The sequence below is a fragment of the Balaenoptera physalus genome, assembly GCF_965194825.1.
Source record: "Balaenoptera physalus genome assembly, chromosome: 11".
NCBI classification, from domain to species: domain Eukaryota; kingdom Metazoa; phylum Chordata; class Mammalia; order Artiodactyla; family Balaenopteridae; genus Balaenoptera; species Balaenoptera physalus.
Window position 1 is genome coordinate 42,267,240 of NC_138896.1, and position 16,497 is coordinate 42,283,736.

A 16,497-nucleotide genomic window follows, 5' to 3' on the forward strand; every position below is an offset into this window, starting at 1 on the left:
CTCAGAGGGACAGAATCCTGGATATTTTAGATCATTTGAGGATTACTAAAGCATTGTTATAATTGAATATTTAAATACTCCCTTCTTATCATGTAGCCTTTTTCATTTGTTGGGATGAAATATTACATTTCTCCAAGTTATTATTTTTTGAATGCTTTGTACAGATCTACTTACCCAAATTTCAAAATGATTGTGGTTTTTCTTTTATTGATAATTGTTAGGCTTTTTTGGTCAGTCTTATTTTCTCTCTTGGAATTAGTATAAATACTTTTTGCATATTCTTTTTCAAAATTGGACAGTATATGTATAAAGTAGATTTTATTTTATTTTACTTATTTAAAAATTTTTATTAAAGTTGATTTACAAAGTTGTGTTTAAAGTCGATTTTAAATGTACAGAATTGCCTATAACTAAAAGAGTATTTCTAATTTTCAATTGGAACATTATAGACAAATATCCTTTAATAATGATGTAGAAGCCAGGTAATCACTCATTGTCAATATTATATTTTAGTAAAGAGAACCTGCAAATGGATACTTATAGCTTCTCTATTTGTAACCTGTTTTGTATATTCTTTAAGTCTTTTAATCTAAAGATAGAAAAGTTTGATTTGCCAGAGACTATATAAATTTTAAATGTATTTTTTTCTCATTTCATTTGTTGGACATGTAAAAATACCCTATATTATATTAAATGTAATAGGAATAGGACTTAAGTAACATATGAGTTTTATTTAACAAATATTTAATGCTTATAGTGTTAAAGATACATTATTCTAGGTCATTCAATTTAAGGCAATTATTTCATTTAACAAATATTTATTAGTGCTTACTATGGGCTTGGCACTGTGAGGTACTATCGTGATAAGCGTGAGCAAGGCAGAGTAATCAGAGAGGCGTACTTTTTTTTAAAATTGAAGTAGAGTTGATTTACAATGTAGTGTTAGTTTCAGGTTACAGCACAGTGATTCAGTTATACAAATATACAGATATGTATTCTTTTTCAGATTCTTTTCCCTTATAGGTTATTACAAAATATTGAGTATAGTTCCCTATGCTATACAGTAAGGCCTTGTTTATCTATTTTATATATAGGAGTATGTATATGTTAATCCCAGCCTGCTAATGTACCCCTCCCCACACCCCCTTTCCCCTTTGGTAACCATAAATTTGTTTTCTATGTCTGTGGGTCTGTTCTGTTTTGTAAATAAGTTCATTTGCATCTTTTTTTTTTAGATTCCACATATAAGTGATATCATACGGTATTTGTCTTTGTCTGACTTACATAAGTTAGTATGATAATTGCTAGGTCCATCCATGTTGCTGCAAATGGCATTATTTCATTATTTTTTATGGCTGAGTAATGTTCCATTGTATATATGCACCACATCTTCTTTATCCATGCATCTGTCAACAGACATTTAAGTTGCTTCCATGTCTTGACTATTGTAAATAGTGCTCCAATGAACATTGGCGTGCATGTATCTTTTCAAATTGGAGTTTCCTCTGGATATATGCCCTGGAGTGGGATTGCAGGATCATATGGTAGTTCTATTTTTAGTTTTTTTAGGAACCTCCATACTGTTCTCCATAGTGGTTGCACCAATTTTCATTCCCACCAACAAGGTAGGGGGGTTCCTTTTTCTCCACGCTGAGAGGTGTACTTTGGATACAGCAATCCGAAAGTAGGATTCAAACTGAGACCATGAAGGAAAGAAGCCAGTCATAGAAAGATCAGGGAGAATAGCTTTCAGGAAGAGGAGTAAGGATGTGCAAATATCCTGGCAGGAAAGAGCTTAGTGTGCATGAAGGCCAGTGTGGTCGCAGTATGGTGAACAGTGTGAAATGAGGTGAGAAAGGGGTGTAGGGACGGTGAGGATACTTACATGCCATGCCATGAAGTTTGGATTCCAGGGAAAATGGGAAGATATAAAAATATGGGGGGAATAATATGAAACCATTGAGAAAGATGGCTGATGGCTGCTGTGAGGAGGCTACCGAGGTCAGAGGAAACGTGATAGTGGCCTGGTGCAGAGGAGCTGCAGAGAAGCACTGGGTATGAAAGAGATACTGCAGCCTTGCTTGGGTTTGGATGTGTGCAGAGAAGGAGAGGAGAATCGTGGAAGAGCTCCCACTCTTTGCCTCGACTGTAGACAAATGTGAAGGAGGCTCAGTGTGGTAGAGGGAAGAGGGTTATGTTTATTTGGATAGGATAAGTTCAAGATGTGTGTCAGGAGGCCTTAAACCTGTGTGCTGGAGCTGGTAGGAGGGATTGGGGGATGACTGGTACGTCGATGCTGTGGGCACCCTGTACGGAGCTCCCAGGAACAAAATATTGCAGGTCTAATCAAGGAGAATGAAAATCTATTGTGGTCAGAGCAGTGTGGTAACATGGAAGCTACAAGAGCACAGTGTTTAAGAGAGTGTGATCGTGGTGATTGTTTCCAAGAAAAAGAGAACGAATAAGGCTAGAGAAGTGTTCATAAGATTTGACTTTGATTTTGAAACTATATTGCTATTGCTTAAGTATTTATTCTCATCGTTTTGATTTTTCTAGCCTTTAGTCGCCCATACTGTCCTTGTGAACCTGAGGTTGTTCTTTTAAGTCTCATATGAAAATTGTGACCTTATATATTGATACATAACATATATGTAATTTTTAATTCATGTTTTCCTAGATGTATCTTTTATTACTTTTTTCTATTATTATTTTTTTACTATTTTCTATTACTTTATTATTTTATCTTTTTGTACAGTCATCTTATTTTCTTCAAGACAACATATTTCTAGATATCACTTTTTTTTTTTTTTTTTTTTTTTTTTTTTTAACATCTTTATTGAAGTATAATTGCCTTACAATGGTGTGTTAGCTTCTGCTTTATAACAAAGTGAATCAGTTATACATATACAATATGTTCCCATTTCTCTTCCCTCTTGCATCTCCCTCCCTCCCACCCTCCCCATCCCATCCCTCTAGATGGTCACAAAGCACCGAGCTGATCTCCCTGTGCTATGCGGCTGCTTCCCACTAGTTATCTATTTTACATTTGGTGGTGTATATATGTCCATGACAAGCTCTTACCCTGTCACATCTCACCCCACCCCCTCCCCATATCCTCAAGTCCATTCTCTAGTAGGTCTGTGTCTTTATTCCCGTCTTGCCACTAGGTTCTTCATGGCCTCTTTTTTTTTTTTTTTTTTTCCCCTTAGATTCCGTATATATGTGTTAGCATACTGTATTTGTTTTTCTCTTTCTGACTTACTTCACTCTGTATGACAGACTCTAACTCCATCCACCTCATTACAAATACCTCCATTTCATTTCTTTTTATGGCTGAGTAATATTCCATTGTATATATGTGCCACATCTTCTTTATCCATTCATCTGTCGATGGACATTTAGATTGCTTCCATGTCCTGGCTATTGTAAATAGAGCTGCAATGAACATTTTGGTACATGACTCTTTTTGACCTATGGTTTTCTCAGGGTATATGCCCAGTAGTGGGATTGCTGGGTCGTATGGTAGTTCTATTTGTAGTTTTTTAAGGAACCTCCATACTGTTCTCCATAGTGGCTGTATCAATTTACATTCCCACCAACAGTGCAAGAGTGTTCCCTTTCCTCCACACCCTCTCCAGCATTTATTGTTTCTAGATTTTTTGATGATGGCCATTCTGACCGGTGTGAGATGATATCTCATTGTAGTTTTGATTTGCATTTCTCTAATGATTAATGATGTTGAGCATTCTTTCATGTGTCTGTAGGCCATCTGTATATCTTCTTTGGAGAAATGTCTATTTAGGTCTTCGGCCCATTTTTGGATTGGGTTATTCGTTTTTTTGTTATTGAGCTGCATGAGCTGCTTGTAAATCTTGGAGATTAATCCTTTGTCAGTTGCTTCATTTGCAAATATTTTCTCCCATTCTGATGGTTGTCTTTTGGTCTTGTTTATGGTTTCCTTTGCTGTGCAAAAGCTTTTAAGTTTCATTAGGTCCCATTTGTTTATTTGTGTTCTTATTTCCATTTCTCTGGGAGCTGGGTCAAAAAGAATCTTGCTGTGATGTATGTCATAGAGTGTTCTGCCTATGTTTTCCTCTAAGAGTTTGATAGTGTCTGCCCTTACACTTAGGTCTTTAATCCATTTTGAGTTTATTTTTGTGCATGGTGTCAGGGAGTGTTCTATTTTCATACTTTTACATGTACCTGTCCAATTTTCCCAGCACCACTTATTGAAGAGGCTGTCTTTTCTCCACTGTATATGCTTGCCTCCTTTATCAAAAATAAGGTGCCCATATGTGTGTGGGTTTATCTCTGGGCTTTCTATCCTGTTCCATTGATCTATATTTCTGTTTTTGTGCCAGTACCAAACTGTCTTGATTACTGAAGCTTTGTAATATAGTCTGAAGTCAGGGAGCCTGATTCCCCCAGCTCCATTTTTCGTTCTCAAGATTGCTTTGGCTATTCGGGGTCTTTTGTGTTTCCATACAAATTGTGAAATTTTTTGTTCTAGTTCTGTGAAAAATGCCAGTGGTAGTTTGATAGGGATTGCATTGAATCTGTAGATTGCTTTGGGTAGTAGAGTCATTTTCACAATGTTGATTCTTCCAATCCAGGAACATGGTATATCTCTCCATCTATTTGTATCATCTTTAATTTCTTTCATCAGTGTCTTATAATTTTCTGCATACAGGTCTTTTGTCTCCTTAGGTAGGTTTATTCCTAGATATTTTATTCTTTTTGTTGCAATGGTAAATGGGAGTGTTTTCTTAATTTCACTTTCAGATTTTTCGTCATTAGTGTATAGAAATGCAAGAGATTTCTGTGCATTAATTTTGTATCCTGCTACTTTACCAAATTCATTGATTAGCTCTAGGAGTTTTCTGGTAGCATCTTTAGGATTCTCTATGTATAGTATCATGTCATCTGCAAATAGTGACAGCTTTACTTCTTCTTTTCCGATTTGGATTCCTTTTATTTCTTTGTCTTCTCTGATTGCTGTGGCTAACACTTCCAAAACTATGTTGAATAATAGTGGTGAGAGTGGGCAACCTTGTCTTGTTCCTGATCTTAGTGGAAATGGTTTCAGTTTTTCACCATTGAGGACAATGTTGGCTGTGGGTTTGTCATATATGGCCTTTATTATGTTGAGGAAAGTTCCCTCTATGCCTACTTTCTGCAGGGCTTTTATCATAAATGGGTGTTGAATTTTGTCGAAAGCTTTCTCTGCATCTATTGAGATGATCATATGGTTTTTCTCCTTCAGTTTGTTAATATGATGTATCACATTGATTGATTTGCGTATATTGAAGAATCCTTGCAATCCTGGGATAAACCCCACTTGATCATGGTGTATGATCCTTTTAATGTGCTGTTGGATTCTGTTTGCTAGTATTTTGTTGAGGATTTTTGCATCTATGTTCATCAGTGATATTGGCCTGTAGTTTTCTTTCTTTGTGACATCTTTGTCTGGTTTTGGTATCAGGGTGATGGTGGCCTCGTAGAATGAGTTTGGGAGTGTTCCTCCCTCTGCAATATTTTGGAAGAGTTTGAGAAGGAGAGGTGTTAGCTCTTCTCTAAATGTTTGATAGAATTCACCTGTGAAGCCATCTGGTCCTGGGCTTTTGTTTGTTGGAAGGTTTTTAATCACAGTTTCAATTTCAGTGCTTGTGATTGGTCTGTTCATATTTTCTATTTCTTCCTGGTTCAGTCTCGGCAGTTTGTGCCTTTCTAAGAATCTGTCCATTTCTTCCAGGTTGTCCATTTTATTGGCATAGAGTTGCTTGTAGTAATCTCTCATGATCTTTTGTATTTCTGCAGTGTCAGTGGTTACTTCTCCTTTTTCATTTCTAATTCTATTGATCTGAGTCTTCTCCCTTTTTCTCTTGATGAGTCTGGCTAATGGTTTATCAATTTTGTTTATCTTCTCAAAGAACCAGCTTTTAGTTTCATTGATTTTTGCTATTGTTTCCTTCATTTCTTTTTCATTTATTTCTGACCTGATCTTTATAATTTCTTTCCTTCTGCTGGCTTTGGGGTTTTTTTGTTCTTCTTTCTCTAATTGCTTTAGGTGCAAGGTTAGGTTGTTTATTCGAGATGTTTCCTGTTTCTTGAGGTAGGCTTGTATTGCTATAAACTTCCCTCTTAGCACTGCTTTTGCTGCGTCCCATAGGTTTTGGGTCGTCGTATCTCCATTGTCATTTGTTTCTAGGTATTTTTTGATTTCCCCTTTGATTTCTTCAGTGATCACTTCGTTATTAAGTAATGTATTGTGTAGCCTCCATGTGTTTGTACTTTTTACAGGTCTTTTCCTGTAATTGATATCTAGTCTCATAGCGTTGTGGTCGGAAAAGATACTTGATACGATTTCAATTTTCTTAAATTTACCAAGGCTTGATTTGTGACCCAAGATATGATCTATCCTGGAGAATGTTCCATGAGCACTTGAGAAAAATGTGTATTCTGTTGTTTTTGGATGGAATGTCCTATAAATATCAATTAAGTCTATCTTGTTTAATGTATCATTTAAAGCTTGTGTTTCCTTATTTATTTTCATTTTGGATGATCTGTCCATTGGTGAGAGTGGGGTGTTAAAGTCCCCTACTATGATTGTGTTGCTGTCGATTTCCCCTTTTATGGCTGTTAGTATTTGCCTTATGTATTGAGGTGCTCCTATGTTGGGTGCATAAATATTTACAATTGTTATACCTTCCTCTTGTATCGATCCCTTGATCATTATATAGTGTCCTTCTTTGTCTCTTGTAATAGTCTTTATTTTAAAGTCTATTTTGTCTGATATGAGAATTGCTACTCCAGCTTTCTTTTGATTTCCATTTGCATGGAATATCTTTTTCCATCCCCTCACTTTCAGTCTATATGTGTCTCTAGGTCTGAAGTGGGTCTCTTGTAGACAGCATATATATGGGTCTTGTTTTTGTATCCATTCAGCCAGCCTGTGTCTTTTGGTGGGAGCATTTAATCCATTTACATTCAAGGTAATTATCGATATGTATGTTCCTATTCCCATTTTCTTAAATGTTTTGGGTTTGTTATTGTAGGTGTTTTCCTTCTCTTGTGTTTCTTGCCTAGAGAAGTTCCTTTAGCATTTGTTGTAAAGCTGGTTTGGTGGTGCTGAACTCTCTCAGCTTTTGCTTGTCTGTAAAGGTTTTAATTTCTCCATCGAATCTGAATGAGATCCTTGCTGGGTAGTGTAATCTTGGTTGCAGGTTTTTCTCCTTCATCACTTTAAGTATATCCTGCCACTCCCTTCTGGCTTGCAGAGTTTCTGCTGAAAGATCAGATGTTAACCTTATGGGGATTCCCTTGTGTGTTATTTGTTTTTTTTCCCTTGCTGCCTTTAATATGTTTTCCTTATATTTAATTTTTGATAGTTTGATTAATATGTGTCTTGGTGTGTTTCTCCTTGGGTTTATCCTGTATGGGACTCTCTGTGCTTCCAGGACTTGATTAACTATTTCCTTTCCCATATTAGGGAAGTTTTCAACTATAATCTCTTCAAATATCTTCTCAGTCCCTTTCTTTTTCTCTTCTTCTTCTGGGACCCCTATAATTCGAATGTTGGCGCGTTTAATGTTGTCCCAGAGGTCTCTGAGACTGTCCTCAGTTCTTTTCATTCTTTTTTCTTTATCCTGCTCTGCAGTAGTTATTTCCACCATTTTATCTTCCAGGTCACTTATCCTTTCTTCTGCCTCAGTTATTCTGCTATTGATCCCATCTAGAGTATTTTTAATTTCATTTATTGTGGTTTTCATCATTGCTTGGTTCCTCTTTAGTTCTTCTACGTCCTTGTTAAATGTTTCTTGCATTTTGTCTATTCTATTTCCAAGATTTTGGATCATCCTTACTATCATTATTCTGAATTCTTTTTCAGGTAGACTACCTATTTCCTCTTCATTTGTTAAGTCTGGTATGTTCTGACCCTGCTCCTTCATCTGCTGTGTGTTTTTCTGTCGTCTCATTTTGCTTATCTTACTGTGTTTGGGGTCTCCTTTTCACAGGCTGCAGGTTCGTAGTTCCTGTTGTTTTTGGTATCTGTCCCCAGTGGCTAAGGTTGGTTCAGTGGGTTGTGTAGGCTTCCTGGTGGAGGGAACTAGTGCCTGAGCTCTGGTGGATGAGGTTGGCTCTTGTCTTTCTGGTGGGCACGTCCACGTCTGGTGGTGTATTTTGGGGTGTCTGTGGCCTTATTATGATTTTAGGCAGCCTCTCTGCTAATGGATGGGGCTGTGTTCCTGTCTTGCTAGTTGTTTGGCATATGGTGTCCAGCACTGTAGCTTGTTGGTCGTTGAGTGAAGCTGGGTCTTGATGTTGAGATGGAGATCTCTGAGAGATTTTTGCCGTTTGGTATTACGTGAAGCTGGGAGGTCTCTTGTGGACCAGTGTCCTGAAGTTGGCTCTCCCACTTCAGAGGCACGGCCCTGATGCCTGGCTGGAGTACCAAGAGCCTTTCGTCCACACGGCTTTTTGGAGGTCGGACGTTTTCTGCCAGCGTTCAGTGGGTGTTCTGTAGGAGCAGTTCCACGTGTAGATGTATTTCTACTGTATCTGTGGGAAGGAAGGTGATCTCCGCGTCTTACTCTTCCGCCATCTTCCCGAGGACCTAGATATCACTTTTATAGTTGACCTGAAATTCTGTTTATCTGGGACCTTAAACCATTAACAATTACTGTAATTCTTCTTATATTAGGACTAATATCTCCTATCTTATTTTATATTTGCTACTTGAACTGTTTTCTTTTTTGACTTTCCTGCTTTCCTTTGGATATTTTGATATTTACTGGTTTGAAAATTTTGAAAATTTTACTTTACATTTTTGTTACTTTTCATATTTACGTCTAAATTATTAAAGACAATAATTATGCTTATTTTCCTATCAATTTTAAAGCTTACATATATCTTTTTCTAAACTTAAGTACCACAGCATTTTTCACTTTCCTGTTGTTTTTAATCAAGATTGATCGATCTATCTATTTATCTATCTATCTATACATATGTATGTAGACATAGTTTGTTAGTATTTTTTGGACATCTAGATCTGAATTTTAATGGTTATATTTTTCTTGATTTCTTCCTTATTTAGACACTTATACTTTATTTAGATCCTCATTTCTTACACATTCATAGATTTTCCTGGATTTATTTTTCTTCTTGTTGACCTCTTTGTTGTATTCAATAAGGTCTTTTTGTATTGATTCTATTGCCTGTGTTCCTGAGATTATCATTATTTTGCCCTTTTATTTATTTATTTTTAGTTAAATTTATTTGTTTATTTTTAATAGATCTTTATTGGAGTATAATTGCTTCACAGTACTGTGTTAGTCACTGTTGTACAACAAAGTGAATCAGCCATATGCATACATATATATCCCCATATCCCCTCCCTCTTGAGCCTCCCTCCCACCTTCCCTATCCCACCCCTCTAGGTCGTCGCAAAGCACAGAGCTGATTTCCCTGTGCTATGCTACTGCTTCCCACTAGCTATCTATCTTACATTTGGTAATGTATATATGTCGATGCTACTCTCACTTTGTTCCAGCTTCCCCCTCCCCCAACCTCCATGTCCTCAAGTCCATTCTCTATGTCTAAGGCTTTATTCCTGCCCTGCCACTAGGTTCATCAGTACCATTTTTTTTAAATTTTAGATTCCATATATATGAGTTAGCATACGGTATTTGTTTTTCTCTTTCTGACTTACTTTACTCTCTGTGACAGACTGTAGGTCCATCCACCTCACTACAAATAACTCAATTTTGTTTCTTTTTATGGTGAGCAATATTCCATCGTATATATGTGCCACATGTTCTTTATCCATTCATCTGTGGATGGACATTTAGGTTGGTTCCATGTCCTGGCTATTATAAATAGTGCTGCAATGAACATTGTGGTACATCTCTTATTTAAAAAAATTTTTTTTAATTAATTTATTTAATTTATTTATTTTTGGCTGCATTGGGTCTTCATTGCTGCATGCGGGTTTCTCTACTGTGGTGAGTGGGGGCTACTCTTCATTTTGGTGCGTGGGCTCCTCGTTGCAGTGGCTTGTCTTGTCACGGAGCATGGGCTCTAGGCAGGTGGGCTTCAGTATTTGTGGCACGTGAGCTCAGTAGTTGCGGTTCGTGGGCTCTAGAGTGCAGGCTCAGTAGTTGTGGTGCACAGGCTTAGTTGCTCTGCAGCATGTAGGATCTTCCCAGACCAGGGTTTGAACCCGTGACCCCTGCATTGGTAGGTGGATTCTTAACCACTGCTCCACCAGTGAAGCCCACATGTCTCTTTTAAAATTATGGTTTTCTCAGGGTATATGCCCAGTAGTGGGATTGTTGGGTCATATGGTAGTTCTATTTTTAGTTCTTTAAGGAACCTCCATACTGTTCTCCATAGTGGCTGTATCAATTTACATTCCCACCAACAGTGCAAGAGGGTTCCCTTTTCACCACACCCTTTCCAGCATTTACTGTTTCTAGATTTTTTTGATAATGGCCATCTGACGGGTGTGAGGTGATTGCTCATTGTAGTTTTGATTTGCCTTTCTCTAATAATTAGTGATGTAGAGCATCTTTTCATGTGCTTCTTGGTCAGCTGTATGTCTTCTTTGGTGAAATGTCTATTTAGGCCTTCTGCCCATTTTTTAATTTGTTTTTCTGATATTGAGCTCCATGAGCTGTTTGTATATTTTGGAGATTAATCCTTTGTCCGTTGATTCATTTGCAAATATTTTCTCCCATTCTGAGGGTTGTCTTTTCATCTGGTTTATGGTTTCCTTTGCTGTGCAAAAGTTTTAAGCTTAATTAGGTCCCATATGTTTATTTTTGTTTGTTTGTTTTTATTAATTAATTAATTTATTTATGGCTGTGTTGGGTCTTCGTTTCCGTGCGAGGGCTTTCTCCACTTGCGGCAAGCTGGGGCCACTCTTCATTGCAGTGCGCAGGCCTCTGACTGTCACGGTCTCTCCCGTTGCGGAGCACAGGCTCCAGACACGCAGGCTCAGTAGTTGTGGCTCACGGGCTTAGTTGCTCTGTGGCATGTGGGATCTTCCCAGACCAGGGCTCGAACCCGTGTCCCCTGCATTGGCAGGCAGATTCTTAACCACTGTGTCACCAAGGAAGCCCTATTTTTGTTTTTATTTACTATTTTGTTTTCTATTTTGTTTTTATTAATCTAAGAGTTGGGTCCAAAAAGATCTTGCTGTGGTTTATGTCAAAGAGTGTTTTTCCTGTGTTTTCCTCTAAGAGTTTTATAGTGTCCAGTCTTACATTTAGATCTTTAATCTATTTGGAGTTTATTTTTGTGTATGTTGTTAGGTAGTGTTCTAATTTCATTCTTTTACATGTAGCTGTCCAGTTTTCCTAGCACCACTTATTGAAGAGGCTGTCTTTTCTCTATTGTATGTTCTTGCCCCTTTGTCATAAATTAAGTGACCGTATGTGCATAGGTTTATCTCTGGGCTTTGTATCCTTTACCATTGATCTATATTTCTGTTTTTGTGCCAGTACCATACTGTCTTGATTACTGTAGCTTTGTAATATAGTTTGAAGTCAGGGAGCCTGATTCCTTCAGCTCCGTTTTTCTTTCTGAAGATTGCTTTGGCTATTTGGGGTCTTTTGTGTTTCCATATGAATTGCAACATTTTGTGTTCTAATTCTGTGAAGAATGCCATTGGTAGTTTGATAGGGATTGCACTGAATCTGTAGATTGCTTTGGGTAGTATAGTCATTTTCACAATATTGATTCTTCCAATCCAAGAACATGGCATATTTCTCCAACTGTTTATGTAATCTTTGATTTCCTTCATCAGTGTTTTATAGTTTTCTGAGTACAAGCCTTTCACCTCCTTAGGCAGGTTTATTCCTAGGTATTTTATGGTAGATGGGATTGTTTCCTTAATTTCTCTTTCTGATTTTTCGTTGTTACTGCATAGGAAGGCCAGAGATTTCTGTGCATTAATTTTGTATCCTGCACCTTACCAAATTCATTGATTAGTTCTAGTAGTTTTCCGGTGGCATCTTTAGGATTTTCTATGTATAGTATCATGTCTTCTGCAAACAGTGACAGTTTTACTTCTTCTTTTCCAATTTGTATTCCTTTTATTTGTTTTTCTTCTCTGATTGTTGTGGTTAGGACTTCCAAAACTATGTTGAATAGGAGTGGTGAGAGTGGGCATCCTTGTCTTGTTCCTGACCTTAGAGGAAATGCTTTCAATTTTTCTCCATTGAGTATGTGGTTTACTGTGGGTTTGTCATATATGGCCTTTATTATATTGATGTAGGTTCCCTCTATGCTCACTTTCTGGAGAGATTTTGTCATAAATCGGTTTTGCATTTTGTCAGAAGCTTTTTCTGCATCTATTGAGGTGATCATATGGTTTTTATGCCTTAATTTGTTAATATGGTGTATCACATTGATTGATTTGCATGTATTGAAGAATCCTTGCATCCCTGGGATAAATCCCACTTGATCATAGTGTATGATCCTTTTAATATGTTGTTGGATTCTGTTTGCTAGCATTTTGTTGAGGATTTTTGCATCTATGTTCATCAGTGATATTGGTCTATAATTTTTTTTGTGATATCTTTTCTGGTTTTGGTATCAGTTAAATCTATCTGGTCTATTGTGTTATTTAAAGCTTTTGTTTCCTTTTTATATTCTGTTTGGATGATCTGTCCATTGGTGTAAGTGGGGTGTTAAAGTCCCCTTCTACTATTGTGTTACTGTCGATTTCCCCATTCATGGTTGTTAACATTTGCCTTATGTATTGAGGTGCTCCTATGTTGGGTGCATAAACATTTATAATTGTTATATCTTCTTCCTGAATTGATACCTTGAACATTATGTAGTGTCCTTCCTTATCTCTTGTAACAGTCTTTATTTTTAAGTCTATTTTATCTGATACGAGTATTGCTACTCTAACTTTCTTTTGATTTCCATTTGCATGGAGTGTCTTTTTTACATCCCCTCACTTTTAGTCTGTATGTGTCCCTAGGTCTGAAGTGGGTGTCTTGTAGACAACATATATACAGGTCTTGTTTTTGTATCCATTCAGCCAGTATGTGTCTTTTGGTTAGGGCATATATACTATTTACATTCAAGGTTATTGTTGATATGTATGTTCCTATTACCATTTTCTTAATCGTTTTGGGTTTGTTTTTGTGGGTCTTTTTCTTCTCTTGTGTTTCCTGCCTAGAGAAGTTCCTTTAGCATTTGTTGTAAAGCTGGTTTGGTGGGGCTGAATTCTTTTAGGTTTTGCCTGTCTGAAAAGCTTTTGATTTCTCTGTCGAACCTGAATGAGATCCTTGCTGGGTAGAGTAATCATGGTTGTAGATTTTTCTCTTTCATCACGTTAAGTATATCCTGCCACTCCCTTTTGGCCTGCAGAGTTTCTGCTAAAAAATCAGCTGATAACCTTATGGGGATTCCTTTGTATGTTATTTTTTGTTTTTCCCTTGCTGCTTTTAATATTTTTACTTTGAATTTAATTTTTGTTTTTTTGATTAATGTGTGTCTTGGTGTGTTTCTCATCGGGTTTATCTTGTACGGAACTCTCTGTGCTTCCTGGGCTTGGGTGACTTTCCTTTTCCATGGGAAAGGATTATAGTGGGAAGTTTTCCATTATAATCTTTTCAAATATTTTCTCAGACCCCTTCTTTTTCTCTTCTTTTTCGGGGACCCCTATAATTTGAATGTTGGTGTGTTTAGTGTTGTCCCAGAGGTCTCTGAGCTTGTCTTCAATTCTTTTCATTCTTTTTTCTTTATTCTGCTCCTCGGCAATTATTTCCACCATTTTGTCTTCCAGCTCACTTACTCGTTCTTCTGCCTCAGTTATTCTGTTATTGATTCCTTCTAGTGTATTTTTAATTTCAGTTATTGTGTTGTTCATCTCTGTTTGTTTGTTCCTTAGTTCTTCTAGACCTTTGTTAAACATATCTTGTATTTTCTCAATCCATGCTTCCATTCTATTTCCGAGATTCTGGATCATCTTTACTATCATTACTCTGAATTCTTTTTCAGGTAGATTGCCAATATCCTCTTCATTTATTTGGTCTTGTAGGTTTTTACCTTGCTCCTTCATCTGTGACATATTTTTTGCCTTCTAATTTTTTTTTTTTTTTTTTGATGAGTGGGATTGTGTTCCTGTCTTACTGGTTGTTTGGTCTGAGGCTTCCAACACTGGAGGTTTGTAGGCTGTTGGGTATAGCTGGGTCTTAGTGCCAAGATGAGGACCTTTGGGAGACCTCACTCTGATGAGTATTCCTTGGGGTCTGAGGTTCTCTGTTAGTCCAGTGGTTTGGACTCAGAGTTCCCATCACAGGACCTTCGGCCTGACCCCCAGCTTGTGAACCAATATCCTGCAAGCTGTGCAGGGCAGCAGAAAAAAAAAAAGAACAATAACAAAGTAAAAAATAAAATTAGACTAAGAAACTAATAGATATGTTAGAAAGAATATAAAAATAAAAAAATAGATGAAACAACAACCAGAAGGGAAAACAGAACCACAATAGTAAGAAAGAGGAGGAGAAAAAACCCAAAAAGGTGGAAAAGGCCTTGGCTGTGGAGGGCAGGTCCTAAGCAAGGGTGGGGTTTGGGCAGTGAGTGGGACCTATGCTTAAGACCCACAGGGCTGGAAAAGGCCCTGGGAGGTATGGGGGGTGGGGCTTAGACTTAATGGAACAGAAGGGGCCCAGGTGTGCCTCCCACCTCTGGTCTCAGAGAGCAGGGGACCCCACCTGGTAGCTGAGCAGGCTTCCCAGGCTCAAGTAGGCAAAGCAAATGCCCTCCGTGCCTCTCCTGCTCCTTTGGTCCTGGAGGGCCCCTCCCTCCTGCTTCTCTTGTTCTCCCCCCGGCCTCCATCCTATGCCCCCAGGACCAATGCAGCCCAGAGGGTGACTCTGAATGCATAGGACGTGGCCCAAGAGCCAGGCAGACTTCCCCAGCTGATTGGGCAGGAGAAACTCTGGGTACATTCCCCCCAATCTGAGCCCCTGAGGGTCCCTCCACTTGGGAACCCCTACCCTCTCTCAGCTACCCCTCAGGGGCACCCGTCCTGTCTGGCCTCCACTTCTCCTCCCCCCTCAGTCCCCCCACATCCTACCGGTTCGCTTGGGGGTTCCTCTCATTTCCTTGGGCATTGAGGTCCCCCACCAGTGTCCAGCATGTGCCCTAGTTGTGGGGAGACATGAACTCCACATCTTCTCACACTGCCATCTTGACTCTGCCCCCCCCTTCTTTTAAAGTATAGTTTTGCTGGATGTAAAATTATAGGTCCCCTCTTTTCAACAGCTTTTGGCCTAGGTTCTTTTTTATCAACAACATAACTTGTGAAGTATTTTGTCAGCATGATATTTACTCCTCTGCTACAGAGTGATCATTTACAGAGTGGCACTGTGATCTTTTAGAATTTTATCTTTATCTATGATGTTACTGATTTTTCCTATTATGTGTCTAAATGTGCTTTGTTTTTCTCTTATGTATCTCTTTGATCTTTCATCTAAAGTTTTCACTCTTTTTTTCCCCTTACATTTAAGATCGTTTTAGTCATTATTTTTTTTCAAATATTTCTTTCCTCCTAGGACTCTTACTAGACTGATTTTGTCACCTTTGCTTCTGTATTCTGTCTCTTAATCTTTAAATATTTTCTTAATTTATTGCTTCCTAATGCCTCTAAGAGAATTCATCAATCTGATATTCCAGTTCAAGTATCTGTTCAGTATCTATTATATTCTTCAGTCCCTATGTTCAGTTCTCTATTATAGCTTATATAGTTCTGTTTTAAAAGTCAGGTTTATTGAGGTATAATTTACCTACTATAAAATTTTCCCCTTTAGTATACAGTTCTATGAGTTTTGACAAAGCATAGAGTTGTGTAACCTCCACCATATCCAAGATATAAAACTTCAATCAAAAGAAAAAGTTTCCTTGTGCTCCTTTGTAGTCTATTCCTCCCTGTAACCCAAGTGCACTTGCATGTATCCATAGCTAATTTCTTATTTTTTATTGAAATATAGTTGATGTACAATATTATTTCAAAATTTTTAATGAAATCAGTTAGCTTGGTTGAGAGAGTTTCCTCAGCCATGTTTTGCATCTCCAGTACAAATTTAGAGAAAATATATGATATGGTCCATCATATATAGGTTTTTGTTGTTGTTGTTAGTTTCTGTGAGTTTATCACAAGGAGAGAAGGAAGCAAGATAAATTAAGGTACTATTAAAATGGCTGAGAATATGAAACATGTAATGAGAGAGTCAGTAAAGCCATAACGGAGCTGGGAAGGCTCATTGATTTTGAAGTCTCAGTGAGGCTGAAGAAATGTTTTGGGATATTTGAGAAATGAAGATGGTAGATGGGAGGTAGAGTTCTAAGAGGAGGATGTGAAAATGAAATTTCAAAAGTTTTCCATTTTATTTGTGAAGGTAACATCTAGGAATGCTCCTGGGAGCAGAAGATTGAAATGGAGTGGATAAGAGTATCTTTGGAGTTGAGCAGCTCAAA

The 16,497-nt window shown here is 37.7% G+C and overlaps 1 protein-coding gene across 24 annotated transcripts in view; it reads left to right on the top strand.

The window, feature by feature from the left end:
* The window catches only part of MLIP (muscular LMNA interacting protein), a 296,706-nt gene that overhangs the window by 187,939 nt on the left and 92,270 nt on the right, over window positions 1-16,497 (top strand). The gene's annotated exons all lie outside the window — the stretch shown is intronic.